Genomic DNA, 27,015 nt, shown 5'->3' on the forward strand with positions numbered 1-27,015 from the left:
GGACAGGGGGGAACCCGTGTTTTTTGGACATGGCGTGGCCCGAAATTTACGCCCTTGGGCGCTAGAGGGGGGTGGATGTTGGTCTTTCTTTGATTTTGGGGTCGGGGGGGGGGGGTGCTAATTTCACTGAACCAAACCCCACGGAAACCCGTGTTGGACGTGGGGGTGCTGAATGCGCCCTCGACGTGATTTTGTCTTTAAATTCAAGTGCAGCTTTTGTAACGCTTGGGCCGGAAACACCTGGACCCGTTTCCTCTGCCTGTCCGAGGTGGCGACTACCGGGGTCGTACAGGGACACCCGGCTGGCCGCTGAGAGTTGGAAAAATAAAATGTCCACCCAAAAAAAAAACAACAACCGTGAAAAATGTCGGCCATTTTTGTTTCGCGGCCGAGCCGTGAGCGCGTGGGGGGCGACGTCACGGGGGCGTCACAATGAGCCGCCTGACGTCACAGAGCGGCGGATTCTAGCGGGGGGCGGCGCCGGAGCCCCATGAGCTCAGAGGAGTGAAGAGAGAAGAGGAGGAAAGCGCTATATAGTCCTTTCTAAACACGTGTTTCTTCCAATAAAGTTACTTCGACTTCAATCATTAGTTTCAGCTTCAGAATCGCTCTTCAGTATCCCCGTGAAACGGTAAGTCAGTCAAAAGTGCCGCTGGTGAGAAATAACAAAATAAGTGGAGAAATAAGTTGTTTTTTTACCGTTACTCAACTCTTATGGGTATGATCGTGCTGTAAAAAGATATTGAGAGGAGGTGCACCTCTACATAGAGAGTGGCGGGGGTGTGGAACAAGCTGCCCAGCCCTGTGGTTGAAGCCGATACCCTGGCTTCTCTCCAGACACAGCTGGGTGAGCTCCTCCAGTCAGGACAGGAGGCTCTTCTGTACACAGAGGGGGGCGGGGGTGGGGAATAAACCGCCCAGCTGTGTGGCTCCGCCCCCTCCCCTCCCCACTGTGACTCTGCTTGTCTCGGCAGGACGATGCACCGACAGAGATGCCGCATGGCCATGCGCGGTCGCAGCAGGACCCGGGCCCGGCGAGGCGTCGTAAGTCCACCCCTCCCGCCCGCCGTCCAGCGTCCAGCATCCAGCCCTCCTCCGACTGACCTCTCCGCCCCCAGCAGCACTCGCTGTATTATAATAATATTATAAACTTCACTGATAGAGCACCTTTCACACACATAGCAGCACAAAGCGCTTGACAGACCAGGTCTCACGGTAACACCTCCAGACGAGGAGAGACACTTCCAGTGGTGATCTTGACTGAGGACACGCCCTCGGCTCAAGAGACAGGGTCACGTGTACAGTATGGCCTTCTGAGAGCACAGATTGCCTCTGGATGACCCAGACTCTTCCTGGACACACTGGACACACTCGCCTGTCCGGACTCTTACTGGACACACTGGACACACTCGCCTGTCCGGACTCTTACTGGACACACTGTACACACTCACCTGTCCAGACTCTTACTGGACACACTGGTCAGACTCACCTGTCCAGACTCTCACTGGACACATTGTAGAGACTCACCTGTCCAGACTCTTACTGGACACACTGGTCAGACTCACCTGTCCAGACTCTCACTGGACACACTGTACACACTCACCTGTCCACACTCTCACTGGACACACTGTAGAGACTGCCCAAGGCCCCTAGTCTCGACACGACTGGGCTGGGCTATTTGGTCAGAGCTGTCTCGGAGATGGGCTGTTTGGCGTCTTCACAGGTCACACCGGTCAGGCCGAACCCGGACTGGCAGCGGGAGAGGTCCCGGCCCAAGTCCCGGTGCTTTTCCGTAAGTCTGACCCGGTCGCCTTCCGCGAGACTGGACCGGCCGCCCTGTGGTGGGCCCGGTGCCCCACATCTACCCTACAGCTCCCCCACTGACCCCTAAACTCCCGATACCCTACAGCTCCCCCCACTGACCCCTAAACTCCTGATACCCTACAGCTCCCCCACTGACCCCTAAACTCCCGATACCCTACAGCTCCCCACTCTGACCCCTAAACTCCCAATACCCTACAGCTCCTCACACTGACCCCTAAACTCCCGATACCCTACAGCTCCCCTCACTGACCCCTAAACTCCCGATACCCTACAGCTCCACACTCTGACCCCTAAACTCCCGATACCCTACAGCTCCCCACTCTGGCCCCTAAACTCCCGATACCCTACAGCTCCCCACTCTGACCCCCACAGTCCTGATGGCCGAGAGGTCTCTGCTTGCTGTAGTGATTGAGTGAGCTCTGTGGACCTAACCTCTGTCTTGTGTCCTCGTTTCCAGCATCTCCTAGTGGTCCGTCATTTCACCAGAGCTGAAGGTGAGATCTGGGGAGGAGACAGAGCACCCCCTAACACCCCTGAGCTAGGTTACAGGGTAAGACAGCTTCTTACTGTTGGACACACCTGTCCACACTCTTTCTGGACACACTGGACACACTCACCTGTCCGGACTCTTACTGGACACACTGTACACAACCACCTGTCCAGACTCTCACTGGACACACTGTCCACACTCACCTGTCTGGGCTCTTATTGGACACACTGTACACACCCACCTGTCCAGACTCTCACTGGACACACTGTCTACACTCACCTGTCTGGGCTCTTATTGGACACACTGTCCACACTCACCTGTCCAGACTCTCACTGGACACACTGTACACACTCACCTGTCCACACTCTCACTGGACACACTGTCCACACTCACCTGTCCAGACTCTCACTGGACACACTGTACACACTCACCTGTCCAGACTCTTACTGGACACACTGTACACACTCACCTGTCCAGGCGTAGTCTCTGCTCCTCATCCCCCCTGCGTTGTGTCTCCCTCTCTCCCCGCTGGACAGAATCCCGTGGTGTCTTCGTGTTTCCCTGAGCTCGTCCAGAAGCTGGAGAGGGTGGCCGAGCTGCAGCTGGAGCTCCCGGGGTCGCCCAGCTCGTTCGGCTCGGTGCCTGTCTCCCTGTGTCTCTCCGTGTGTCTCCCTGCTCTCTGTCTGTCCTGCGTTGTCCCAGCTGGGTCTCTCTCCCTGTGTCTCTCCGTGTGTCTCCCTGTCTGTCTCTCTGTCTGTCCTGCGTTGTCCCAGCTGGGCCTGTCTCCTCTGCTCTTTGCCTTCAGCTCTGTTCGCCGATGTCCCGCCAGCCCGTCACTCTCTCAGCCTGTCTCTTGACTTGCAGGAGGAAGAGGAGGTGGAGACAGCTCTTCCGGCAGGAGAGAGTAAGGAGGTCAGTGCTGGTCCCACCCTGCCCCCTGTCCTGTCTGTGGTGGAGTTTTGCCGTCTTGTCTGTCCCTGGGTCTCAGTGTCTCTCTCTCTTTCAGCCCTGTCTGTCAGTGTCTCTCTCGGCCTGCTGTCTGCCTGTCCCTGCCTCTCTGTCTCTCTCTCTTTCAGCCCTGTCTGTCAGTGTCTCTCTCCTCCTCCTCTCTGTCCTCAGTGTGTCTCTCTCCTCCTCTCTGTCCTGTGGTGTCCAGGCGGTGTGTCTCTCTCCTCCTCCTCCTGTCTGTCATGTGGTGTCCAGTGGGTCAGTATTAGTGGGCTACACCCAGGCTCACTCACTGCGAGTGTGATCTCAGCAGAGTCTCTGTGCTCTTGGGACACTTGACTCACCTGTCTCTCTCTTTCTCTCCCTGTGCTGTCCCTCTCCTGCCCCCTCTCTCCCTCCACGGACTCCAGCTGGAGGAGGTCCAATCACCACCTCCTGTGAGACAGAAGAAAAAGAAGGTGGGTAATGCTCTGATCCTCTCTTTACTCCTGTCCAGTGTCAAGTCAGTGTCCAGTCAGTGTGTCTGTATGAACCCCTCTCTCTCTCACTGCAGTGTTCATGTACTGGAGTGTCCAGTCCGACTCTTAACGTGACTCTCCTGTCTCTGCTTCAGAAGCGCCGATGCGTCTTTTTAAAGTCCCTGAGCTGCGTGTCAGTGGAGACAGAAGATCAGGACGAGCCGATGGAGGCGGAGGAGACCGTAGCTCAGGAGAGGAAGAGTGAGGGAGAGGAGAAGCAGGCTGCCGGGAAGGACAAGAAGAGGAAGAGGAGGTGCAGGTGAGCAGACAGGGGGGCGCCGCCCGGTCGTGTCTGTGATTCAAGGAGGAGTCTCCTCTTGCTGTTTGATGTCATGGTGACGTCTGTGTCTGTGTCCCTCACACCTGCAATAAGAATATCTTTCCAGGTTCCTTTCCTGGTTCTGTGCCAGCTAAGATCGGAGTCGCCTTCCCCACCAAGGACTGGACTGGACTGGACTGGACCGGAGCTGAGAGACACCAGACTGGACCGAAGCTGAGGGACCCCAGACTGTGCTGGACCGAAGCTGAGGGACCCCAGACTGGACTGGACAGGAGCTGAGGGACCCCAGACTGTGCTGGACCGAAGCTGAGGGACCCCAGTCTATGCTGGACCGAAGCTGAGGGACCCCAGTCTGTGCTGGGCCGAAGCTGAGGGACCCAAGACTGTGCTGGTCTGAAGCTGAGGGACCCCAGACTGGACAGCACTGGAGCTGAGGGACACCAGACTGGACTGGACAGGAGCTGAGGGACACCAGACTGTGCTGGACCGACGCTGAGGGACCCCAGACTGTGCTGGACCGAAGCTGAGGGACCCCAGTCTGTGCTGGGCCGAAGCTGAGGGACCCCAGTCTGTGCTGGGCCGAAGCTGAGGGACCCAAGACTGTGCTGGTCTGAAGCTGAGGGACCCCAGACTGGACAGCACTGGAGCTGAGGGACACCAGACTGGACTGGACAGGAGCTGAGGGACACCAGACTGTGCTGGACCGACGCTGAGGGACCCCAGACTGTGCTGGACCGAAGCTGAGGGACCCCAGTCTATGCTGGACCGAAGCTGAGGGACCCCAGTCTGTGCTGGGCCGAAGCTGAGGGACCCAAGACTGTGCTGGTCTGAAGCTGAGGGACCCCAGACTGGACTGGACAGGAGCTGAGGGACACCAGACTGTGCTGGACCGACGCTGAGGGACCCCAGACTGTGCTGGACCGAAGCTGAGGGACCCCAGTCTATGCTGGACCGAAGCTCAGGGACCTCAGACTGGACCGAAGCTGAGGGACCCCAGTCTGTGCTGGACCGAAGCTGAGGGACCCCAGACTGTGCTGGACCGATGCTGAAGGACCCCAGTCTGGACTGAAGCTGAGGGACCCCAGACTGCACTGGACTGAAGCTGAGGGGCCCCAGACTGTACTGAAGCTGAGGGGCCCCAGACTGGACTGATGACCTTTTGTTAAGCATCAATAAATTTTTTTAAAAAAAAATCTGTTTAGCTTTTGGTTTTTTCCCTCCCCCCCCCCCCCAAGGTTGCTGCTGGGAGAGGTGTGAGTGGGGCCAGCAGGGGGCGCTCTCACCCTGCAGTCTGTGTGGGTCCTGATACCCCAGTATAGTGACGGGGGACACTGGACTGTAAACAGGCGCCGTCCTTCGGATGAGACGTAAAACCGAGGTCCTGACTCTCTGTGCTCGTTAACAATCCCGGGGTGTTTCTGGAGAAGAGTAGGGGTGTTACCCCAGTGTCCTGGCCTGATTCCCCCCCTGGTCTTGACCCATCATGGCCTCCGTATCACCCCCCTCTCTGAACTGGCTCCATCCCTCTGCTCTCCTCCCCACTGAGAGCTGCTGTGTGCTGAGCGGACTGGAGCATCATCCAGGTAGGGGCTGCACACTGGGGGGGCTGGAGGGGATCCCCCTGACCTGGGAGGAGCTCTGAGTGGAGAGTCCAGACTTATTAATTATTATTATTATTCGTGCTGCACTGGTCTTCAGTCCTGGCAGTGAGAGGGGGACTCTGTGATCAGTACAGATACTTATGACTGTCTAATAATACACGATACAAATGGAAAACAGGGTAGCGCTGTAGTCCCTTCGAAACGTTTTGAACTGCCAGAAGAAGTTTTCACAACCCGGACTCGTGAAGGTACAGGTCTTCTCCCTTTGTCCGGAGTAAGGTGAGAGGTCACCCCCTCGGGGCGCAGTATCCCCGATGCACTCCCCCACCACCACCCAAAACGACACACACTTCTGTGACGATTGGGAGACCCCGGTTCGACCAGCCCCTGCGGTGGAGGAAACGACCCGCTGGAGAGAATACGCAGACTCCACACAGAAGGGTCACCTCGGCATTTATTCCAACAGCAAAACAACACCAGAGAGAAACGGTCTCCGAAAGAGAAGCGCACACCGGGAAAAACACGACAGGGTCATTACAAATGGGAATAGGAGTTCTTTTTTTTAATGTCGCGTTTCTACTTTATTAGAGAGAGGCACTGAACTTTGGGGAACGTGACATCCACCCAGTATTACTAGTAGGTTGATAAATATAAATGTTCTTTTTCCCCCCGTATGATACCTCGCGAAATATAACGATGGCCAACTCCTTAAGTTGAAATTTAAACCCTTCTCACGCTACAAGACAGTCCGTCAACATCGCCGCGGCCCGAAGTGCGACCTTCGGTATGACGTTGGCCGAAGGGGGTGGGGTAAGTACGTCACAGCCGGGGGAAGCCCCTATCACGTGAGAGGGGTGCGGCGGGCGACGAGCCCCAGGGGGCGAAGAGAAATTGATTTGTGTGGGGTGTGGAAACACTACACGACCGCGCAAGCGAGCCGTTTTTTTTTTTGTTTTGTTTTTTCCAGAACATCAGAACAACCGCAGAGATGACCATCGATCCACCTCCAGACGTTTCCTTTTTTGTCCTCTTTGGCCCCCAAAATAAAAAAAAAAACTGGGATCCATCGTGGCGTTGCCAAATTAAAACGTCAACCACTTTTCGGGCTTTCGTGCTGTCCATGATGAAACCGTCATGGTTGTGTAAGCATACGTTACGTCACAGACCGGCGGCGCTCGGACGTGAGGAGTGTCGTTACGTTTTTGAAACGGGCATGTCAGACAAGATCTCTGACAAGATCTCCGAAAAACCCAAACCTGTAAGATTCAATTTCAATTCAGTTTTTTTATATAGCGCCTTTCACAACACGAATGCCCCAAGGCCCCGAACAAAGGAGTTGTTCCACACCCCCGCCACCCTCTGTGTACAGTAGAGCCCCCTGTACTGACTGGAGGAGCTCACCCAGCTGTGTCTGGAGAGAAGCCGGGGTATCGGCTTCAACCACAGGGCTGGGCGGCTTGTTCCCCACCCCCACCCCCTTCTGTGTACAGAAGAGCCTCCTGTCCTGACTCCAGTAGGAAATGTCACCTGGAGGCAACACACCAGCTTCTTTTAACAGATCACCTCGGGAATCGGGAACAACGGAGCTGTGTGCGGACGTCTGTACGGAGGGGTTCAGCGCGGGGGGGCTCCGGGCTCGGGTCTGGACCCGGGGGGGGACTGTCTGTGTGGAGTCTGCATGTTCTCCCTGTGTTCTTCGGGTCCAAAGACAGGCTTTTGGGCTAATTGGCTTCTGGGAAAACTGGCCCTGGTGTGTGTGTGTCCTATGATGGAGTGCTGTCCTGTCCAGGGTGTGTGAGTGAGTGTGTGTTTGTCATGTGATGGACTGGTTCCTGTCCAGGTTGTGTGAGTGTGTGTGTCTGAGTGTCCTGTGAGGGACTGGTGTCCTATCCAGGTTGTGTGTGTGTGTCCTGTGATGGACTGGTGTCCTATCTAGGGTGTGTGTATGTCCTGTGATGGACTGGTGTCCTGTCCAGGGTGTGTGAGTGAGTGTGTGTGTCTGTGTGTCCTGTGATGGACAGATGGTACCAAGCCTGGACACCCATGAGACACTGGCTTCCTCAGAAGACTCTCACGGAGGGCACACTGTCCCTAACCCGGGTCCAGAAGAAACTACCGTGATCTATAATTCCTGCGCCTCGGAAGGGTTTATGACGTCTATGTCCGGCGCCCGCGCCCGTGGACCGGCGGTTTGGCGTCGCGCTCCGCAGCTCGAGCTTCGGTGCGAGGCAGGGCGCGAGGGAGTCGATGTGGCTCCGGCGCCATCTTTGCTGGTGAGTCAATTGTGACCGTTGCGGTACAATAAACCATCAATAAACCTTTTCCCACCCCGTCCAGTATTTCTGTCGCGGCCCACGTCCCTTACAATCGACAAACTATAAAAAAAACAGTAGCCCTTCGCAACATTACACGCCATTTTTTTTATTTTAAACGTCCGCTAGATACGCAGGTGGCTCGATACCTGTCTTATCCTCGCCGGCGTCTTTATACCGGCAAGTGAATTTTATTTGGGGTCCCTCAGAATTGTGACAGAAATGTCAGTGAACCACAATAAAAAACGAAACTTTTTTTTGAAAGGCGGTGAATGGATTTTCTGAGTAACCGTGTAGCGACTAACGTAAGGAAAAAAAAGTTGTCTTTCCCTACGAAGACGTTTTGGTACAGGACTTTCTTTAAATATCAGTTGTGCATAGCGTTTTACAAAAAGTTGATGATGATCTTGGAGATAATTGCAAAGGAAAATTGAGATAACTACCAAAACATTACGTGTGAAACGACAGGACAGAACTTTGAACCCACAAAGAAACAAAGGTATGAAATATTGCCTCGTCATGGGGGGTTGATAATTGTAGTAAGTGTTCCTAATTTTCGTAAAGAAATGTATATTATGTGACTCACACGTGAGATTTAGTGTATATACGTTTCATATTGTGCATATATACGGGGTTAAAAAGTGGAATGAGTATGATTATAAACTCGTGTGTCCTATAATCAGATTGTCCTATAATTTTTGAACAAGCTTTGATTAGACAGGTGAAAAACAACATCAGATCCTTTTTTTAAATATATTCTCACGTCTGAATATCAGCTTCTCCCCTCTGGCCAACATTTCAGGGCTCCCAGGTGTAGATCCCAAATTGAAACAAATATTAATTTGTTACCAAGTTAAACAGTTAATAGAAGTGAGTGACCAGGGTAAATAAAGGTGGGTCAGTGTAAACTGTTTATTCTGGACCAGACTTCGTCATGTGTGATATGTCATGACTTCTTATATTAAGTTTTATCTTTATATTTAGTTCTACATGTGTAATAGATGCGATGTGTGTCCATAAAAAGGTTTCTCCAGGGGAAAATCAAGTTCGTTTTAAAACCGTGTTTCCTTTTTAGGGTACGTTTGCATTCCAAGTGTGGGGTTTTTGCCTTTTTATCATATTTTGGATGTGAATCCGTGGTATTTTTGCTGAGACAAGTTGCCTTTCTTATACGCGGAGGGATCTGCTCGTGAGATGTCCGCTTGGTCCATTTCTGAGCTCAGTATAAGGTGTAGAAAGCATGACTGTCATCATAACCCGCATCTCACCCAGGTGTGGAATAATGTTGTGACTATTGCTTCAGCAATAACATGCTGATTGCATGTTTCTAGATGGGTATAACAGAGATCTCAACTACTGAGGGGCCTTATTAATAAAGTCTCCACAGCCGAGGCGCTGTCTCTCTTTTCAGCTGGCGATAAACCTTTCCTCGATCCTTTGCGGACTTGTAAAACTGTTCCTGATCAGAATAAAAAACGCTCACGCTAATACACAAGCACCCGTGTCTCGCCAAAGCTGACAAATAAACAGACGGACAAGCCGCACTGCACGTGTGAACAGGGGAATGAGCGAGCGAGCGGGGATAGGGCGCCTCCTGCGCTTAAAAGCTTACAGCACCTGGTATTCCCAGGCGGTCTCCCATCCAAGTACTAACCAGGCCCATCCCTGTTTAGCTTCCGAGATCAAACGAGATCAGGCGTGCTCAAGGGGGTGTGGCCGTAAGCGACACAAAGGCTCGCTGGCACCCTTCTTATTGAGAGGACAGCTCCGTCACCTCTTTTACGACGCTGCTTTTTTTCCCTTGCGTTTTTCTCTTCTTCCCACGTTCTCTCTCTTCACTGCCTTCGTCCCCGCTCTATTTCACTTCAGCCTTTCACTCTTGCTTCCTTCCAATGAGGACGGAGCTGCGGGAGAAAGGGCGCTATAGAGGATCGCTGTGGAGAGCTGCTGCTGTGCTTTGACATCTGAGCTCTGTGGAAAACGATCTCAATACAATTCTGAAAAACGCGACTCTCCGAACGCCAGCCGAACAAGTCTCCACAGCCGAAGCGCTGTGTCTCTTTTCAGCTGGCGATAAACCTTTCCTCGATCCTTTGCGGACTTGTAAAACTGTTCCTGATCAGAATAAAAAACGCTCACGCTAATACACAAGCACCCGTGTCTCGCCAAAGCTGACAAATAAACAGACGGTCAAGCCGCACTACACGTGTGAACAGGGGAATGAGTGAGCGAGCGGGGATAGGCCGCCTCCTGCGCTTAAAAGCTTACAGCACCTGGTACTCCCAGGCGGTCTCCCATCCAAGTACTAACCAGGCCCATCCCTGTTTAGCTTCCGAGATCAGGCGTGCTCAAGGGGGTGTGGCCATAAGCGAGAGCAAGGCTCACTGGCACCCTTCTTATTGAGAGGACAGCTCCGTCACCTCTTTTACGACGCTGCTCTTTTTCCCTTGCGTTTTTCTCTTCTTCCCACGTTCTCTCTCTTCACTGCCTTCGTCCCCGCTCTATTTCACTTCAGCCTTTCACTCTTGCTTCCTTCCAATGAGGACGGAGCTGCGGGAGAAAGGGCGCTATAGAGGATCGCTGTGGAGAGCTGCTGCTGTGCTTTGACATCTGAGCTCTGTGGAAAACGATCTCAATACAATTCTGAAAAACGCGACTCTCCGAACGCCAGCCGAACAAGTCTCCACAGCCGAAGCGCTGTGTCTCTTTTCAGCTGGCGATAAACCTTTCCTCGATCCTTTGCGGACTTGTAAAACTGTTCCTGATCAGAATAAAAGACGCTCACGCTAATACACAAGCACCCGTGTCTCGCCAAAGCTGACAAATAAACAGACGGACAAGCCGCACTGCACGTGTGAACAGGGGAATGAGCGAGCGAGCGGGGATAGGGCGCCTCCTGCGCTTAAAAGCTTACAGCACCTGGTATTCCCAGGCGGTCTCCCATCCAAGTACTAACCAGGCCCATCCCTGTTTAGCTTCCGAGATCAGACGAGATCAGGCGTGCTCAAGGGGGTGTGGCCGAAAGCGAGAGCAAGGCTCGCTGGCACCCTTCTTATTGAGAGGACAGCTCCGTCACCTCTTTTACGACGCTGCTCTATTTCCCTTGCGTTTTTCTCTTCTTCGCACGTTCTCTCTCTTCACTGCCTTCGTCCCCGCTCTATTTCACTTCAGCCTTTCACTCTTGCTTCCTTCCAATGAGGACGGAGCTGCCGGAGAAAGGGCGCTATAGAGGATCGCTGTGGAGAGCTGCTGCTGTGCTTTGACATCTGAGCTCTGTGGAAAACGATCTCAATACAATTCTGAAAAACGCGACTCTCCGAACGCCAGCCGAACAAGTCTCCACAGCCGAAGCGCTGTGTCTCTTTTCAGCTGGCGATAAACCTTTCCTCTATCCTTTGCGGACTTGTAAAACTGTTCCTGATCAGAATAAAAAACGCTCACGCTAATACACAAGCACCCGTGTCTCGCCAAAGCTGACAAATAAACAGACGGACAAGCCGCACTGCACGTGTGAACAGGGGAATGAGCGAGCGAGCGGGGATAGGGCGCCTCCTGCGCTTAAAAGCTTACAGCACCTGGTATTCCCAGGCGGTCTCCCATCCAAGTACTAACCAGGCCCATCCCTGTTTAGCTTCCGAGATCAAACGAGATCAGGCGTGCTCAAGGGGGTGTGGCCGTAAGCGAGCGCAAGGCTCGCTGGCACCCTTCTTATTGAGAGGACAGCTCCGTCACCTCTTTTACGACGCTGCTTTTTTTCCCTTGCGTTTTTCTCTTCTTCCCACGTTCTCTCTCTTCACTGCCTTCATCCCCGCTCTATTTCACTTCAGCCTTTCACTCTTGCTTCCTTCCAATGAGGACGGAGCTGCGGGAGAAAGGGCGCTATAGAGGATCGCTGTGGAGAGCTGCTGCTGTGCTTTGACATCTGAGCTCTGTGGAAAACGATCTCAATACAATTCTGAAAAACGCGACTCTCCGAACGCCAGCCGAACAAGTCTCCACAGCCGAAGCGCTGTGTCTCTTTTCAGCTGGCGATAAACCTTTCCTCGATCCCTTGCGGACTTGTTAAACTGTTCCTGATCAGAATAAAAAACGCTCACGCTAATACACAAGCACCCGTGTCTCGCCAAAGCTGACAAATAAACAGACGGACAAGCCGCACTGCACGTGTGAACAGGGGAATGAGCGAGCGAGCGGGGATAGGGCGCCTCCTGCGCTTAAAAGCTTACAGCACCTGGTATTCCCAGGCGGTCTCCCATCCAAGTACTAACCAGGCCCATCCCTGTTTAGCTTCCGAGATCAGACGAGATCAGGCGTGCTCAAGGGGGTGTGGCCATAAGCGAGAGCAAGGCTCGCTGGCACCCTTCTTATTGAGAGGACAGCTCCGTCACCTCTTTTACGACGCTGCTTTTTTTCCCTTGCGTTTTTCTCTTCTTCCCACGTTCTCTCTCTTCACTGCCTAAGTCCCCGCTCTATATCACTTCAGCCTTTCACTCTTGCTTCCTTCCAATGAGGACGGAGCTGCGGGAGATAGGGCGCTATAGAGGATCGCTGTGGAGAGCTGCTGCTGTGCTTTGACATCTGAGCTCTGTGGAAAACGATCTCAATACAATTCTGAAAAACGCAACTCTCCGAACGCCAGCCGAACAAGTCTCCACAGCCGAAGCGCTGTGTCTCTTTTCAGCTGGCGATAAACCTTTCCTCGATCCTTTAAGACTTGTTAAACTGTTCCTGATCAGAATAAAAAACGCTCACGCTAATACACAAGCACCCGTGTCTCGCCAAAGCTGACAAATAAACAGACGGACAAGCCGCACTGCACGTGTGAACAGGGGAATGAGCGAGCGAGCGGGGATAGGGCGCCTCCTGCGCTTAAAAGCTTACAGCACCTGGTATTCCCAGGCGGTCTCCCATCCAAGTACTAACCAGGCCCATCCCTGTTTAGCTTCCGAGATCAGACGAGATCAGGCGTGCTCAAGGGGGTGTGGCCGTAAGCGAGAACAAGGCTCGCTGGCACCCTTCTTATTGAGAGGACAGCTCCGTCACCTCTTTTACGACGCTGCTTTTTTTCCCTTGCGTTTTTCTCTTCTTCCCACGTTCTCTCTCTTCACTGCCTTCGTCCCCGCTCTATTTCACTTCAGCCTTTCACTCTTGCTTCCTTCCAATGAGGACGGAGCTGCGGGAGAAAGGGCGCTATAGAGGATCGCTGTGGAGAGCTGCTGCTGTGCTTTGACATCTGAGCTCTGTGGAAAACGATCTCAATACAATTCTGAAAAACGCGACTCTCCGAACGCCAGCCGAACAAGTCTCCACAGCCGAAGCGCTGTGTCTCTTTTCAGCTGGCGATAAACCTTTCCTCGATCCTTTGCGGACTTGTTAAACTGTTCCTGATCAGAATAAAAAACGCTCACGCTAATACACAAGCACCCGTGTCTCGCCAAAGCTGACAAATAAACAGACGGACAAGCCGCACTGCACGTGTGAACAGGGGAATGAGCCAGCGAGCGGGGATAGGGCGCCTCCTGCGCTTAAAAGCTTACAGCACCTGGTATTCCCAGGCGGTCTCCCATCCAAGTACTAACCAGGCCCATCCCTGTTTAGCTTCCGAGATCAGACGAGATCAGGCGTGCTCAAGGGGGTGTGGCCGTAAGCGAGAGCAAGGCTCGCTGGCACCCTTCTTATTGAGAGGACAGCTCCGTCACCTCTTTTACGACGCTGCTTTTTTCCCTTGCGTTTTTCTCTTCTTTCCACGTTCTCTCTCTTCACTGCCTTCGTCCCCGCTCTATTTCACTTCAGCCTTTCACTCTTGCTTCCTTCCAATGAGGACGGAGCTGCGGGAGAAAGGGCGCTATAGAGGATCGCTGTGGAGAGCTGCTGCTGTGCTTTGACATCTGAGCTCTGTGGAAAACGATCTCAATACAATTCTGAAAAACGCGACTCTCCGAACGCCAGCCGAACAAGTCTCCACAGCCGAAGCGCTGTGTCTCTTTTCAGCTGGCGATAAACCTTTCCTCGATCCTTTGTGGACTTGTTAAACTGTTCCTGATCAGAATAAAAAACGCTCACGCTAATACACAAGCACCCGTGTCTCGCCAAAGCTGACAAATAAACAGACGGACAAGCCGCACTGCACGTGTGAACAGGGGAATGAGCGAGCGAGCGGGGATAGGGCGCCTCCTGCGCTTAAAAGCTTACAGCACCTGGTATTCCCAGGCGGTCTCCCATCCAAGTACTAACCAGGCCCATCCCTGTTTAGCTTCCGAGATCAGACGAGATCAGGCGTGCTCAAGGGGGTGTGGCCGTAAGCGAGAGCAAGGCTCGCTGGCACCCTTCTTATTGAGAGGACAGCTCCGTCACCTCTTTTACGACGCTGCTTTTTTCCCCTTGCGTTTTTCTCTTCTTCCCACGTTCTCTCTCTTCACTGCCTTCGTCCCCGCTCTATATCACTTCAGCCTTTCACTCTTGCTTCCTTCCAATGAGGACGGAGCTGCGGGAGATAGGGCGCTATAGAGGATCGCTGTGGAGAGCTGCTGCTGTGCTTTGACATCTGAGCTCTGTGGAAAACGATCTCAATACAATTCTGAAAAACGCGACTCTCCGAACGCCAGCCGAACAAGTCTCCACAGCCGAAGCGCTGTGTCTCTTTTCAGCTGGCGATAAACCTTTCCTCGATCCTTTGCGGACTTGTTAAACTGTTCCTGATCAGAATAAAAAACGCTCACGCTATTACACAAGCACCCGTGTCTCGCCAAAGCTGACAAATAAACAGACGGACAAGCTGCACTGCACGTGTGAACAGGGGAATGAGCCAGCGAGCGGGGATAGGGCACCTCCTGCGCTTAAAAGCTTACAGCACCTGGTATTCCCAGGCGGTCTCCCATCCAAGTACTAACCAGGCCCATCCCTGTTTAGCTTCCGAGATCAGACGAGATCAGGCGTGCTCAAGGGGGTGTGGCCGTAAGCGAGAGCAAGGCTCGCTGGCACCCTTCTTATTGAGAGGACAGCTCCGTCACCTCTTTTACGACGCTGCTTTTTTTCCCTTGCGTTTTTCTCTTCTTCCCACGTTCTCTCTCTTCACTGCCTTCGTCCCCGCTCTATATCACTTCAGCCTTTCACTCTTGCTTCCTTCCAATGAGGACGGAGCTGCGGGAGATAGGGCGCTATAGAGGATCGCTGTGGAGAGCTGCTGCTGTGCTTTGACATCTGAGCTCTGTGGAAAACGATCTCAATACAATTCTGAAAAACGCGACTCTCCGAACGCCAGCCGAACAAGTCTCCACAGCCGAAGCGCTGTGTCTCTTTTCAGCTGGCGATAAACCTTTCCTCGATCCTTTGCGGACTTGTTAAACTGTTCCTGATCAGAATAAAAAACGCTCACGCTAATACACAAGCACCCGTGTCTCGCCAAAGCTGACAAATAAACAGACGGACAAGCCGCACTGCACGTGTGAACAGGGGAATGAGCGAGCGAGCGGGGATAGGGCGCCTCCTGCGCTTAAAAGCTTACAGCACCTGGTATTCGCAGGCGGTCTCCCATCCAAGTACTAACCAGGCTCATCCCTGTTTAGCTTCCGAGATCAGATGAGATCAGGCGTGCTCAAGGGGGTGTGGCCGTAAGCGAGAGCAAGGTTCGCTGGCACCCTTCTTATTGAGAGGACAGCTCCGTCACCTCTTTTACGACGCTGCTTTTTTTCCTTTGCGTTTTTCTCTTCTTCCCACGTTCTCTCTCTTCACTGCCTTCGTCCCCGCTCTATTTCACTTCAGCCTTTCACTCTTGCTTCCTTCCAATGAGGACGGAGCTGCGGGAGAAAGGGCGCTATAGAGGATCGCTGTGGAGAGCTGCTGCTGTGCTTTGACATCTGAGCTCTGTGGAAAACGACCTCAATACAATTCTGAAAAACGCGACTCTCCAAACGCTAGCCGAACAAGTCTCCACAGCCGAAGCGCTGTGTCTCTTTTCAGCTGGCGATAAACCTTTCCTCGATCCTTTGCGGACTTGTTAAACTGTTCATGATCAGAATAAAAAACGCTCACGCTAATACACAAGCACCCGTGTCTCGCCAAAGCTGACAAATAAACAGACGGACAAGCTGCACTGCACGTGTGAACAGGGGAATGAGCGAGCGAGCGGGGATAGGGCGCCTCCTGCGCTTAAAAGCTTACAGCACCTGGTATTCCCAGGCGGTCTCCCATCCAAGTACTAACCAGGCCCATCCCTGTTTAGCTTCCGAGATCAGACGAGATCAGGCGTGCTCAAGGGGGTGTGGCCGTAAGCGAGAGCCAAGCTCGCTGGCACCCTTCTTATTGAGAGGACAGCTCCGTCACCTCTTTTACGACGCTGCTTTTTTTCTCTTGCGTTTTTCTCTTCTTTCCACGTTCTCTCTCTTCACTGCCTTCGTCCCCGCTCTATTTCACTTCAGCCTTTCACTCTTGCTTCCTTCCAATGAGGACGGAGATGCGGGAGAAAGGGCGCTATAGAGGATCGCTGTGGAGAGCTGCTGCTGTGCTTTGACATCTGAGCTCTGTGGAAAACGATCTCAATACAATTCTGAAAAACGCGACTCTCCGAACGCCAGCCGAACAAGTCTCCACAGCCGAAGCGCTGTGTCTCTTTTCAGCTGGCGATAAACCTTTCGTCGATCCTTTGCGGACTTGTTAAACTGTTCATGATCAGAATAAAAAACGCTCACGCTAATACACAAGCACCCGTGTCTCGCCAAAGCTGACAAATAAACAGACGGACAAGCCGCACTGCACGTGTGAACAGGGGAATGAGCGAGAGAGCGGGGATAGGGCGCCTCCTGCGCTTAAAAGCTTACAGCACCTGGTATTCCCAGGCGGTCTCCCATCCAAGTACTAACCAGGCCCATCCCTGTTTAGCTTCCGAGATCAGACGAGATCAGGCGTGCTCAAGGGGGTGTGGCCATAAGCGAGAGCAAAGCTCGCTGGCACCCTTCTTATTGAGAGGACAGCTCCGTCACCTCTTTTACGACGCTGCTTTTTTTCCCTTGCGTTTTTCTCTTCTTCCCACGTTCTCTCTCTTCACTGCCTAAGTCCCCGCTCTATATCACTTCAGCCTTTCACTCTTGCTTCCTTCCAATGAGGACGGAGCTGCGGGAGATAGGGCGCTATAGAGGATCGCTGTGGAGAGCTGCTGCTGTGCTTTGACATCTGAGCTCTGTGGAAAACGATCTCAATACAATTCTGAAAAACGCAACTCTCCGAACGCCAGCCGAACAAGTCTCCACAGCCGAAGCGCTGTGTCTCTTTTCAGCTGGCGATAAACCTTTCCTCGATCCTTTGCGGACTTGTTAAACTGTTCCTGATCAGAATAAAAAACGCTCACGCTAATACACAAGCACCCGTGTCTCGCCAAAGCTGACAAATAAACAGACGGACAAGCCGCACTGCACGTGTGAACAGGGGAATGAGCCAGCGAGCGGGGATAGGGCGCCTCCTGCGCTTAAAACCTTACAGCACCTGGTATTCCCAGGCGGTCTCCCATCCAAGTACTAACCAGGCCCATCCCTGTTTAGCTTCCGAGATCAGACGAGATCAGGCGTGCTCAAGGGGGTGTGGCCGTAAGCGAGATCAAGGCTCGCTGGCACCCTTCTTATTGAGAGGACAGCTCCGTCACCTCTTTTACGACGCTGCTTTTTTCCCTTGCGTTTTTCTCTTCTTCCCACGTTCTCTCTCTTCACTGCCTTCGTCCCCGCTCTATTTCACTTCAGCCTTTCACTCTTGCTTCCTTCCAATGAGGACGGAGCTGCGGGAGAAAGGGCGCTATAGAGGATCGCTGTGGAGAGCTGCTGCTGTGCTTTGACATCTGAGCTCTGTGGAAAACGATCTCAATACAATTCTGAAAAACGCGACTCTCCGAACGCCAGCCGAACAAGTCTCCACAGCCGAAGCGCTGTGTCTCTTTTCAGCTGGCGATAAACCTTTCCTCGATCCTTTGCGGACTTGTAAAACTGTTCCTGATCAGAATAAAAAACGCTCACGCTAATACACAAGCACCCGTGTCTCGCCAAAGCTGAGAAATAAACAGACGGACAAGCCGCACTGCACGTGTGAACAGGGGAATGAGCGAGCGAGCGGGGATAGGGCGCCTCCTGCGCTTAAAAGCTTACAGCACCTGGTATTCCCAGGCGGTCTCCCATCCAAGTACTAACCAGGCCCATCCCTGTTTAGCTTCCGAGATCAGACGAGATCAGGCGTGCTCAAGGGGGTGTGGCCGTAAGCGAGAGCAAGGCTCGCTGGCACCCTTCTTATTGAGAGGACAGCTCCGTCACCTCTTTTACGACGCTGCTTTTTTCCCTTGCGTTTTTCTCTTCTTTCCACGTTCTCTCTCTTCACTGCCTTCGTCCCCGCTCTATTTCACTTCAGCCTTTCACTCTTGCTTCCTTCCAATGAGGACGGAGCTGCGGGAGAAAGGGCGCTATAGAGGATCGCTGTGGAGAGCTGCTGCTGTGCTTTGACATCTGAGCTCTGTGGAAAACGATCTCAATACAATTCTGAAAAACGCGACTCTCCGAACGCCAGCCGAACAAGTCTCCACAGCCGAAGCGCTGTGTCTCTTTTCAGCTGGCGATAAACCTTTCCTCGATCCTTTGCGGACTTGTTAAACTGTTCCTGATCAGAATAAAAAACGCTCACGCTAATACACAAGCACCCGTGTCTCGCCAAAGCTGACAAATAAACAGACGGACAAGCCGCACTGCACGTGTGAACAGGGGAATGAGCGAGCGAGCGGGGATAGGGCGCCTCCTGCGCTTAAAAGCTTACAGCACCTGGTATTCCCAGGCGGTCTCCCATCCAAGTTCTAACCAGGCCCATCCCTGTTTAGCTTCCGAGATCAGACGAGATCAGGCGTGCTGAAGGGGGTGTGGCCATAAGCGAGAGCAAGGCTCGCTGGCACCCTTCTTATTGAGAGGACAGCTCCGTCACCTCTTTTACGACGCTGCTTTTTTTCCCTTGCGTTTTTCTCTTCTTCCCACGTTCTCTCTCTTCACTGCCTTCGTCCCCGCTCTATTTCACTTCAGCCTTTCACTCTTGCTTCCTTCCAATGAGGACGGAGCTGCGGGAGAAAGGGCGCTATAGAGGATCGCTGTGGAGAGCTGCTGCTGTGCTTTGACATCTGAGCTCTGTGGAAAACGATCTCAATACAATTCTGAAAAACGCGACTCTCCGAACGCCAGCCGAACAAGTCTCCACAGCCGAAGCGCTGTGTCTCTTTTCAGCTGGCGATAAACCTTTCCTCGATCCTTTGCGGACTTGTAAAACTGTTCCTGATCAGAATAAAAAACGATCACGCTAATACACAAGTACCCGTGTCTCGCCAAAGCTGACAAATAAACAGACGGACAAGCCGCACTGCACGTGTGAACAGGGGAATGAGCGAGCGAGCGGGGATAGGGCGCCTCCTGCGCTTAAAAGCTTACAGCACCTGGTATTCCCAGGCGGTCTCCCATCCAAGTACTAACCAGGCCCATCCCTGTTTAGCTTCCGAGATCAGACGAGATCAGGCGTGCTCAAGGGGGTGTGGCCGTAAGCGAGTGAAAGGCTCGCTGGCACCCTTCTTATTGAGAGGACAGCTCCGTCACCTCTTTTACGACGCTGCTTTTTTTCTCTTGCGTTTTTCTCTTCTTCCCACGTTCTCTCTCTTCACTGCCTTCGTCCCCGCTCTATTTCACTTCAGCCTTTCACTCTTGCTTCCTTCCAATGAGGACGGAGCTGCGGGAGAAAGGGCGCTATAGAGGATCGCTGTGGAGAGCTGCTGCTGTGCTTTGACATCTGAGTTCTGTGGAAAACGATCTCAATACAATTCTGAAAAACGCGACTCTCCGAACGCCAGCCGAACAAGTCTCCACAGCCGAAGCGCTGTGTCTCTTTTCAGCTGGCGATAAACCTTTCCTATATCCTTTGCGGACTTGTAAAACTGTTCCTGATCAGAATAAAAAACGCTCACGCTAATACACAAGCACCCGTGTCTCGCCAAAGCTGACAAATAAACAGACGGACAAGCCGCACTGCACGTGTGAACAGGGGAATGAGCGAGCGAGCGGGGATAGGGCGCCTCCTGCGCTTAAAAGCTTACAGCACCTGGTATTCCCAGGCGGTCTCCCATCCAAGTACTAACCAGGCCCATCCCTGTTTAGCTTCCGAGATCAGACGAGATCAGGCGTGCTCAAGGGGGTGTGGCCATAAGCGAGAGCAAGGCTCGCTGGCACCCTTCTTATTGAGAGGACAGCTCCGTCACCTCTTTTACGACGCTGCTTTTTTCCCTTGCGTTTTTCTCTTCTTTCCACGTTCTCTCTCTTCACTGCCTTCGTCCCCGCTCTATTTCACTTCAGCCTTTCACTCTTGCTTCCTTGCAATGAGGACGGAGCTGCGGGAGAAAGGGCGCTATAGAGGATCGCTGTGGAGAGCTGCTGCTGTGCTTTGACATCTGAGCTCTGTGGAAAACGATCTCAATACAATTCTGAAAAACGCGACTCTCCGAACGCCAGCCGAACAAGTCTCCACAGCCGAAGCGCTGTGTCTCTTTTCAGCTGGCGATAAACCTTTCCTCGATCCTTTGCGGACTTGTTAAACTGTTCCTGATCAGAATAAAAAACGCTCACGCTAATATACAAGCACCCGTGTCTCGCCAAAGCTGACAAATAAACAGACGGACAAGCCGCACTGCACGTATGAACAGGGGAATGAGCGAGCGAGCGGGGATAGGGCGCCTCCTGCGCTTAAAAGCTTACAGCACCTGGTATTCCCAGGCGGTCCCCCATCCAAGTACTAACCAAGCCCATCCCTGTTTAGCTTCCGAGATCAGGCGTGCTCAAGGGGGTGTGGCCATAAGCGAGAGCAAGGCTCGCTGGCACCCTTCTTATTGAGAGGACAGCTCCGTCACCTCTTTTACGACGCTGCTTTTTTTCCCTTGCGTTTTTCTCTTCTTCCCACGTTCTCTCTCTTCACTGCCTTCGTCCCCGCTCTATTTCACTTCAGCCTTTCACTCTTGCTTCCTTCCAATGAGGACGGAGCTGCGGGAGAAAGGGCGCTATAGATGATCGCTGTGGAGAGCTGCTGCTGTGCTTTGACATCTGAGCTCTGTGGAAAACGATCTCAATACAATTCTGAAAAACGCGACTCTCCGAACGCCAGCCGAACAAGTCTCCACAGCCGAAGCGCTGTGTCTCTTTTCAGCTGGCGATAAACCTTTCCTCGATCCTTTGCGGACTTGTAAAACTGTTCCTGATCAGAATAAAAAACGCTCACGCTAATACACAAGCACCCGTGTCTCGCCAAAGCTGACAAATAAACAGACGGACAAGCCGCACTGCACGTGTGAACAGGGGAATGAGCGAGCGAGCGGGGATAGGGCGCCTCCTGCGCTTAAAAGCTTACAACACCTGGTATTCCCAGGCGGTCTCCCATCCAAGTACTAACCAGGCCCATCCCTGTTTAGCTTCCGAGATCAGACGAGATCAGGCGTACTCAAGGGGGTGTGGCTATAAGCGAGAGCAAGGCTCGCTGGCACCCTTCTTATTGAGAGGACAGCTCCGTCACCTCTTTTACGACGCTGCTTTTTTTCCCTTGCGTTTTTCTCTTCTTCCCACGTTCTCTCTCTTCACTGCCTTCGTTCCCGCTCCATTTCACTTCAGCCTTTCACTCTTGCTTCCTTCCAATGAGGACGGAGCTGCGGGAGAAAGGGCGCTATAGAGGATCGCTGTGGAGAGCTGCTGCTGTGCTTTGACATCTGAGCTCTGTGGAAAACGATCTCAATACAATTCTGAAAAACGCGACTCTCCGAACGCCAGCCGAACAAGTCTCCACAGCCGAAGCGCTGTGTCTCTTTTCAGCTGGCGATAAACCTTTCCTCGATCCTTTGCGGACTTGTAAAACTGTTCCTGATCAGAATAAAAAACGCTCACGCTAATACACAAGCACCCGTGTCTCGCCAAAGCTGACAAATAAACAGACGGACAAGCCGCACTGCACGTGTGAACAGGGGAATGAGCGAGCGAGCGGGGATAGGGCGCCTCCTGCGCTTAAAAGCTTACAGCACCTGGTATTCCCAGGCGGTCTCCCATTCAAGTACTAACCAGGCCCATCCCTGTTTAGCTTCCGAGATCAGACGAGATCAGGCGTGCTCAAGGGGGTGTGGCCGTAAGCGAGAGCAAGGCTCGCTGGCACCCTTCTTATTGAGAGGACAGCTCCGTCACCTCTTTTACGACGCTGCTTTTTTTCCCTTGCGTTTTTCTCTTCTTCCCACGTTCTCTCTCTTCACTGCCTTCGTCCCCGCTCTATTTCACTTCAGCCTTTCACTCTTGCTTCCTTCCAATGAGGACGGAGCTGCGGGAGAAAGGGCGCTATAGAGGATCGCTGTGGAGAGCTGCTGCTGTGCTTTGACATCTGAGCTCTGTGGAAAACGATCTCAATACAATTCTGAAAAACGCGACTCTCCGAACGCCAGCCTAACAAGTCTCCACAGCCGAAGCACTGTGTCTCTTTTCAGCTGGCGATAAACCTTTCCTCGATCCTTTGCGGACTTGTAAAACTGTTCCTGATCAGAATAAAAAACGCTCACGCTAATACACAAGCACCCGTGTCTCGCCAAAGCTGACAAATAAACAGACGGACAAGCCGCACTGCACGTGTGAACAGGGGAATGAGCGAGCGAGCGGGGATAGGGCGCCTCCTGCGCTTAAAAGCTTACAGCACCTGGTATTCCCAGGCGGTCTCCCATCCAAGTACTAACCAGGCCCATCCCTGTTTAGCTTCAGAGATCAGACGAGATCAGGCGTGCTCAAGGGGGTGTGGCCGTAAGCGAGAGCAAGGCTCGCTGGCACCCTTCTTATTGAGAGGACAGCTCCGTCACCTCTTTTATGACGCTGCTCTTTTTCCCTTGCGTTTTTCTCTTCTTCCCACGTTCTCTCTCTTCACTGCCTTCGTCCCCGCTCTATTTCACTTCAGCCTTTCACTCTTGCTTCCTTCCAATGAGGACGGAGCTGCGGGAGAAAGGGCGCTATAGAGGATCGTTGTGGAGAGCTGCTGCTGTGCTTTGACATCTGAGCTCTGTGGAAAACGATCTCAATACAATTCTGAAAAACGCGACCCTCCGAACGCCAGCCGAACAAGTCTCCACAGCCGAAGCGCTGTGTCACTTTTCAGCTGGCGATAAACCTTTCCTCGATCCTTTGCGGACTTGTAAAACTGTTCCTGATCAGAATAAAAAACGCTCACGCTAATACACAAGCACCCGTGTCTCGCCAAAGCTGACAAATAAACAGACGGACAAGCCGCACTGCACGTGTGAACAGGGGAATGAGCGAGCGAGCGGGGATAGGGCGCCTCCTGCGCTTAAAAGCTTACAGCACCTGGTATTCCCAGGCGGTCTCCCATCCAAGTACTAACCAGGCCCATCCCTGTTTAGCTTCCGAGATCAGACGAGATCAGGCGTGCTCAAGGGGGTGTGGGCGTAAGCGAGAGCAAGGCTCGCTGGCACCCTTCTTATTGAGAGGACAGCTCCGTCACCTCTTTTACGACGCTGCTTTTTTTCCCTTGCGTTTTTCTCTTCTTCCCACGTTCTCTCTCTTCACTGCCTTCGTCCCCGCTCTATTTCACTTCAGCCTTTCACTCTTGCTTCCTTCCAATGATAACGGAGCTGCGGGAGAAAGGGCGCTATAGAGGATCGCTGTGGAGAGCTGCTGCTGTGCTTTGACATCTGAGCTCTGTGGAAAACGATCTCAATACAATTCTGAAAAACGCGACTCTCCGAACGCCAGCCGAACAAGTCTCCACAGCCGAAGCGCTGTGTCTCTTTTCAGCTGGCGATAAACCTTTCCTCGATCCTTTGCGGACTTGTAAAACTGTTCCTGATCAGAATAAAAAACGCTCACGCTAATACACAAGCACCCGTGTCTCGCCAAAGCTGACAAATAAACAGACGGACAAGCCGCACTGCACGTGTGAACAGGGGAATGAGCGAGCGAGCGGGGATAGGGCGCCTCCTGCGCTTAAAAGCTTACAGCACCTGGTATTCCCAGGCGGTCTCCCATCCAAGTACTAACCAGGCCCATCCCTGTTTAGCTTCCGAGATCAGATGAGATCAGGCGTGCTCAAGGGGGTGTGGCCGTAAGCGAGAGCAAGGCTCGCTGGCACCCTTCTTATTGAGAGGACAGCTCCGTCACCTCTTTTACGACGCTGCTTTTTTTCCCTTGCGTTTTTCTCTTCTTCCCACGTTCTCTCTCTTCACTGCCTTCGTCCCCGCTCTATTTCACTTCAGCCTTTCACTCTTGCTTCCTTCCAATGAGGACGGAGCTGCGGGAGAAAGGGCGCTATAGAGGATCGCTGTGGAGAGCTGCTGCTGTGCTTTGACATCTGAGCTCTGTGGAAAACGATCTCAATACAATTCTGAAAAACGCGACTCTCCGAACGCCAGCCGAACAAGTCTCCACAGCCGAAGCGCTGTGTCTCTTTTCAGCTGGCGATAAACCTTTCCTCGATCCTTTGCGGACTTGTTAAACTGTTCATGATCAGAATAAAAAACGCTCACGCTAATACACAAGCACCCGTGTCTCGCCAAAGCTGACAAATAAACAGATGGACAAGCCGCACTGCACGTGTGAACAGGGGAATGAGCGAGCGAGCGGGGATAGGGCGCCTCCTGCGCTTAAAAGCTTACAGCACCTGGTATTCCCAGGCGGTCTCCCATCCAAGTACTAACCAGGCCCATCCCTGTTTAGCTTCCGAGATCAGACGAGATCAGGCGTGCTCAAGGGGGTGTGGCCGTAAGCGAGAGCAAAGCTCGCTGGCACCCTTCTTATTGAGAGGACAGCTCCGTCACCTCTTTTACGACGCTGCTTTTTTTCCCTTGCGTTTTTCTCTTCTTCCCACATTCTCTCTCTTCACTGCCTTCGTCCCCGCTCTATTTCACTTCAGCCTTTCACTTTTGCTTCCTTCCAATGAGGACGGAGCTGCGGGAGAAAGGGCGCTATAGAGGATCGCTGTGGAGAGCTGCTGCTGTGCTTTGACATCTGAGCTCTGTGGAAAACGATCTCAATACAATTCTGAAAAACGCGACTCTCCGAACGCCAGCCGAACAAGTCTCCACATTCGAAGCGCTGTGTCTCTTTTCAGCTGGCGATAAACCTTTCCTCGATCCTTTGCGGACTTGTAAAACTGTTCCTGATCAGAATAAAAAACGCTCACGCTAATACACAAGCACCCGTGTCTCGCCAAAGCTGACAAATAAACAGACGGACAAGCCGCACTGCACGTGTGAACAGGGGAATGAGCGAGCGAGCGGGGATAGGGCGCCTCCTGCGCTTAAAAGCTTACAGCACCTGGTATTCCCAGGCGGTCTCCCATCCAAGTACTAACCAGGCTCATCCCTGTTTAGCTTCCGAGATCAGACGAGATCAGGCGTGCTCAAGGGGGTGTGGCCGTAAGCGAGAGCAAGGCTCGCTGGCACCCTTCTTATTGAGAGGACAGCTCCGTCACCTCTTTTACGACGCTGCTTTTTTTCCTTTGCGTTTTTCTCTTCTTCCCACGTTCTCTCTCTTCACTGCCTTCGTCCCCGCTCTATTTCACTTCAGCCTTTCACTCTTGCTTCCTTCCAATGAGGACGGAGCTGCGGGAGAAAGGGCGCTATAGAGGATCGCTGTGGAGAGCTGCTGCTGTGCTTTGACATCTGAGCTCTGTGGAAAACGATCTCAATACAATTCTGAAAAACGCGACTCTCCGAACGCCAGCCGAACAAGTCTCCACAGCCGAAGCGCTGTGTCTCTTTTCAGCTGGCGATAAACCTTTCCTCGATCCTTTGCGGACTTGTAAAACTGTTCCTGATCAGAATAAAAAACGCTCACGCTAATACACAAGCACCCGTGTCTCGCCAAAGCTGACAAATAAACAGACGGACAAGCCGCACTGCACGTGTGAACAGTTTAATGAGCGAGCGAGCGGGGATAGGGCGCCTCCTGCGCTTAAAAGCTTACAGCACCTGGTATTCCCAGGCGGTCTCCCATCCAAGTACTAACCAGGCCCATCCCTGTTTAGTTTCCGAGATCAGATGAGATCAGGCGTGCTCAAGGGGGTGTGGCCGTAAGCGAGAGCAAGGCTCGCTGGCACCCTTCTTATTGAGAGGACAGCTCCGTCACCTCTTTTACGACGCTGCTTTTTTTCCCTTGCGTTTTTCTCTTCTTCCCACGTTCTCTCTCTTCACTGCCTTCGTCCCCGCTCTATTTCACTTCAGCCTTTCACTCTTGCTTCCTTCCAATGAGGACGGAGCTGCGGGAGAAAGGGCGCTATAGAGGATCGCTGTGGAGAGCTGCTGCTGTGCTTTGACATCTGAGCTCTGTGGAAAACGATCTCAATACAATTCTGAAAAACGCGACTCTCCGAACGCCAGCCGAACAAGTCTCCACAGCCGAAGCGCTGTGTCTCTTTTCAGCTGGCGATAAACCTTTCCTCGATCCTTTGCGGACTTGTTAAACTGTTCCTGATCAGAATAAAAAACGCTCACGCTAATACACAAGCACCCGTGTCTCGCCAAAGCTGACAAATAAACAGATGGACAAGCCGCACTGCACGTGTGAACAGGGGAATGAGCGAGCGAGCGGGGATAGGGCGCCTCCTGCGCTTAAAAGCTTACAGCACCTGGTATTCCCAGGCGGTCTCCCATCCAAGTACTAACCAGGCCCATCCCTGTTTAGCTTCCGAGATCAGACGAGATCAGGCGTGCTCAAGGGGGTGTGGCCGTAAGCGAGAGCAAGGCTCGCTGGCACCCTTCTTATTGAGAGGACAGCTCCGTCACCTCTTTTACGACGCTGCTTTTTTTCCCTTGCGTTTTTCTCTTCTTCCCACGTTCTCTCTCTTCACTGCCTTCGTCCCCGCTCTATTTCACTTCAGCCTTTCACTCTTGCTTCCTTCCAATGAGGACGGAGCTGCGGGAGAAAGGGCGCTATAGAGGATCGCTGTGGAGAGCTGCTGCTGTGCTTTGACATCTGAGCTCTGTGGAAAACGATCTCAATACAATTCTGAAAAACGCGAC

At 52.8% G+C, this 27,015-nt stretch overlaps 24 non-coding genes and 3 pseudogenes across 24 annotated transcripts; all 27 read right to left on the bottom strand.

Moving 5' to 3' along the window:
• Positions 1–9,578: 9,578 nt before the first annotated feature.
• LOC138244915 (5S ribosomal RNA) lies at positions 9,579–9,697 on the bottom strand. Its single transcript, XR_011193530.1, has one exon. It is a non-coding gene; the product is annotated as a 5S ribosomal RNA (ribosomal RNA).
• A 537-nt stretch (positions 9,698–10,234) lies between these two features.
• LOC138219027 (5S ribosomal RNA) lies at positions 10,235–10,343 on the bottom strand (annotated as a pseudogene).
• A 537-nt stretch (positions 10,344–10,880) lies between these two features.
• On the bottom strand, positions 10,881–10,999 carry LOC138216415 (5S ribosomal RNA). The gene has a single exon (XR_011180127.1). It is a non-coding gene; the product is annotated as a 5S ribosomal RNA (ribosomal RNA).
• Positions 11,000–11,536: 537 nt separating this feature from the next.
• LOC138244916 (5S ribosomal RNA) lies at positions 11,537–11,655 on the bottom strand. Its single transcript, XR_011193531.1, has one exon. It is a non-coding gene; the product is annotated as a 5S ribosomal RNA (ribosomal RNA).
• A 537-nt stretch (positions 11,656–12,192) lies between these two features.
• Positions 12,193–12,311, bottom strand: LOC138245241 (5S ribosomal RNA). Its single transcript, XR_011193853.1, has one exon. It is a non-coding gene; the product is annotated as a 5S ribosomal RNA (ribosomal RNA).
• Positions 12,312–12,847: 536 nt separating this feature from the next.
• On the bottom strand, positions 12,848–12,966 carry LOC138244304 (5S ribosomal RNA). Its single transcript, XR_011192917.1, has one exon. It is a non-coding gene; the product is annotated as a 5S ribosomal RNA (ribosomal RNA).
• Positions 12,967–13,503: 537 nt separating this feature from the next.
• Positions 13,504–13,622, bottom strand: LOC138244305 (5S ribosomal RNA). Its single transcript, XR_011192918.1, has one exon. It is a non-coding gene; the product is annotated as a 5S ribosomal RNA (ribosomal RNA).
• A 536-nt stretch (positions 13,623–14,158) lies between these two features.
• Positions 14,159–14,277, bottom strand: LOC138244306 (5S ribosomal RNA). Its single transcript, XR_011192919.1, has one exon. It is a non-coding gene; the product is annotated as a 5S ribosomal RNA (ribosomal RNA).
• Positions 14,278–14,814: 537 nt separating this feature from the next.
• LOC138244308 (5S ribosomal RNA) lies at positions 14,815–14,933 on the bottom strand. The gene has a single exon (XR_011192921.1). It is a non-coding gene; the product is annotated as a 5S ribosomal RNA (ribosomal RNA).
• A 537-nt stretch (positions 14,934–15,470) lies between these two features.
• Positions 15,471–15,589, bottom strand: LOC138217608 (5S ribosomal RNA). Its single transcript, XR_011181320.1, has one exon. It is a non-coding gene; the product is annotated as a 5S ribosomal RNA (ribosomal RNA).
• A 537-nt stretch (positions 15,590–16,126) lies between these two features.
• On the bottom strand, positions 16,127–16,245 carry LOC138244309 (5S ribosomal RNA). Its single transcript, XR_011192922.1, has one exon. It is a non-coding gene; the product is annotated as a 5S ribosomal RNA (ribosomal RNA).
• Positions 16,246–16,782: 537 nt separating this feature from the next.
• On the bottom strand, positions 16,783–16,901 carry LOC138245242 (5S ribosomal RNA). The gene has a single exon (XR_011193854.1). It is a non-coding gene; the product is annotated as a 5S ribosomal RNA (ribosomal RNA).
• A 537-nt stretch (positions 16,902–17,438) lies between these two features.
• On the bottom strand, positions 17,439–17,557 carry LOC138216821 (5S ribosomal RNA). Its single transcript, XR_011180533.1, has one exon. It is a non-coding gene; the product is annotated as a 5S ribosomal RNA (ribosomal RNA).
• A 536-nt stretch (positions 17,558–18,093) lies between these two features.
• LOC138244310 (5S ribosomal RNA) lies at positions 18,094–18,212 on the bottom strand. Its single transcript, XR_011192923.1, has one exon. It is a non-coding gene; the product is annotated as a 5S ribosomal RNA (ribosomal RNA).
• Positions 18,213–18,748: 536 nt separating this feature from the next.
• Positions 18,749–18,867, bottom strand: LOC138218643 (5S ribosomal RNA; annotated as a pseudogene).
• Positions 18,868–19,404: 537 nt separating this feature from the next.
• LOC138244311 (5S ribosomal RNA) lies at positions 19,405–19,523 on the bottom strand. The gene has a single exon (XR_011192924.1). It is a non-coding gene; the product is annotated as a 5S ribosomal RNA (ribosomal RNA).
• Positions 19,524–20,060: 537 nt separating this feature from the next.
• LOC138245243 (5S ribosomal RNA) lies at positions 20,061–20,179 on the bottom strand. Its single transcript, XR_011193855.1, has one exon. It is a non-coding gene; the product is annotated as a 5S ribosomal RNA (ribosomal RNA).
• A 536-nt stretch (positions 20,180–20,715) lies between these two features.
• LOC138219069 (5S ribosomal RNA) lies at positions 20,716–20,824 on the bottom strand (annotated as a pseudogene).
• Positions 20,825–21,361: 537 nt separating this feature from the next.
• On the bottom strand, positions 21,362–21,480 carry LOC138216737 (5S ribosomal RNA). Its single transcript, XR_011180449.1, has one exon. It is a non-coding gene; the product is annotated as a 5S ribosomal RNA (ribosomal RNA).
• A 537-nt stretch (positions 21,481–22,017) lies between these two features.
• On the bottom strand, positions 22,018–22,136 carry LOC138245398 (5S ribosomal RNA). Its single transcript, XR_011194008.1, has one exon. It is a non-coding gene; the product is annotated as a 5S ribosomal RNA (ribosomal RNA).
• Positions 22,137–22,673: 537 nt separating this feature from the next.
• On the bottom strand, positions 22,674–22,792 carry LOC138244968 (5S ribosomal RNA). The gene has a single exon (XR_011193585.1). It is a non-coding gene; the product is annotated as a 5S ribosomal RNA (ribosomal RNA).
• Positions 22,793–23,329: 537 nt separating this feature from the next.
• LOC138217283 (5S ribosomal RNA) lies at positions 23,330–23,448 on the bottom strand. Its single transcript, XR_011180995.1, has one exon. It is a non-coding gene; the product is annotated as a 5S ribosomal RNA (ribosomal RNA).
• A 537-nt stretch (positions 23,449–23,985) lies between these two features.
• On the bottom strand, positions 23,986–24,104 carry LOC138216931 (5S ribosomal RNA). The gene has a single exon (XR_011180644.1). It is a non-coding gene; the product is annotated as a 5S ribosomal RNA (ribosomal RNA).
• Positions 24,105–24,641: 537 nt separating this feature from the next.
• Positions 24,642–24,760, bottom strand: LOC138244312 (5S ribosomal RNA). The gene has a single exon (XR_011192925.1). It is a non-coding gene; the product is annotated as a 5S ribosomal RNA (ribosomal RNA).
• A 537-nt stretch (positions 24,761–25,297) lies between these two features.
• On the bottom strand, positions 25,298–25,416 carry LOC138217164 (5S ribosomal RNA). The gene has a single exon (XR_011180876.1). It is a non-coding gene; the product is annotated as a 5S ribosomal RNA (ribosomal RNA).
• Positions 25,417–25,953: 537 nt separating this feature from the next.
• LOC138216526 (5S ribosomal RNA) lies at positions 25,954–26,072 on the bottom strand. Its single transcript, XR_011180238.1, has one exon. It is a non-coding gene; the product is annotated as a 5S ribosomal RNA (ribosomal RNA).
• A 537-nt stretch (positions 26,073–26,609) lies between these two features.
• On the bottom strand, positions 26,610–26,728 carry LOC138244313 (5S ribosomal RNA). The gene has a single exon (XR_011192926.1). It is a non-coding gene; the product is annotated as a 5S ribosomal RNA (ribosomal RNA).
• Between the last annotated feature and the right edge of the window lie 287 nt (positions 26,729–27,015).

The sequence above is a fragment of the Lepisosteus oculatus genome, chromosome 14, assembly GCF_040954835.1.
Source record: "Lepisosteus oculatus isolate fLepOcu1 chromosome 14, fLepOcu1.hap2, whole genome shotgun sequence".
Classification (NCBI taxonomy): Eukaryota; Metazoa; Chordata; class Actinopteri; order Semionotiformes; family Lepisosteidae; genus Lepisosteus; species Lepisosteus oculatus.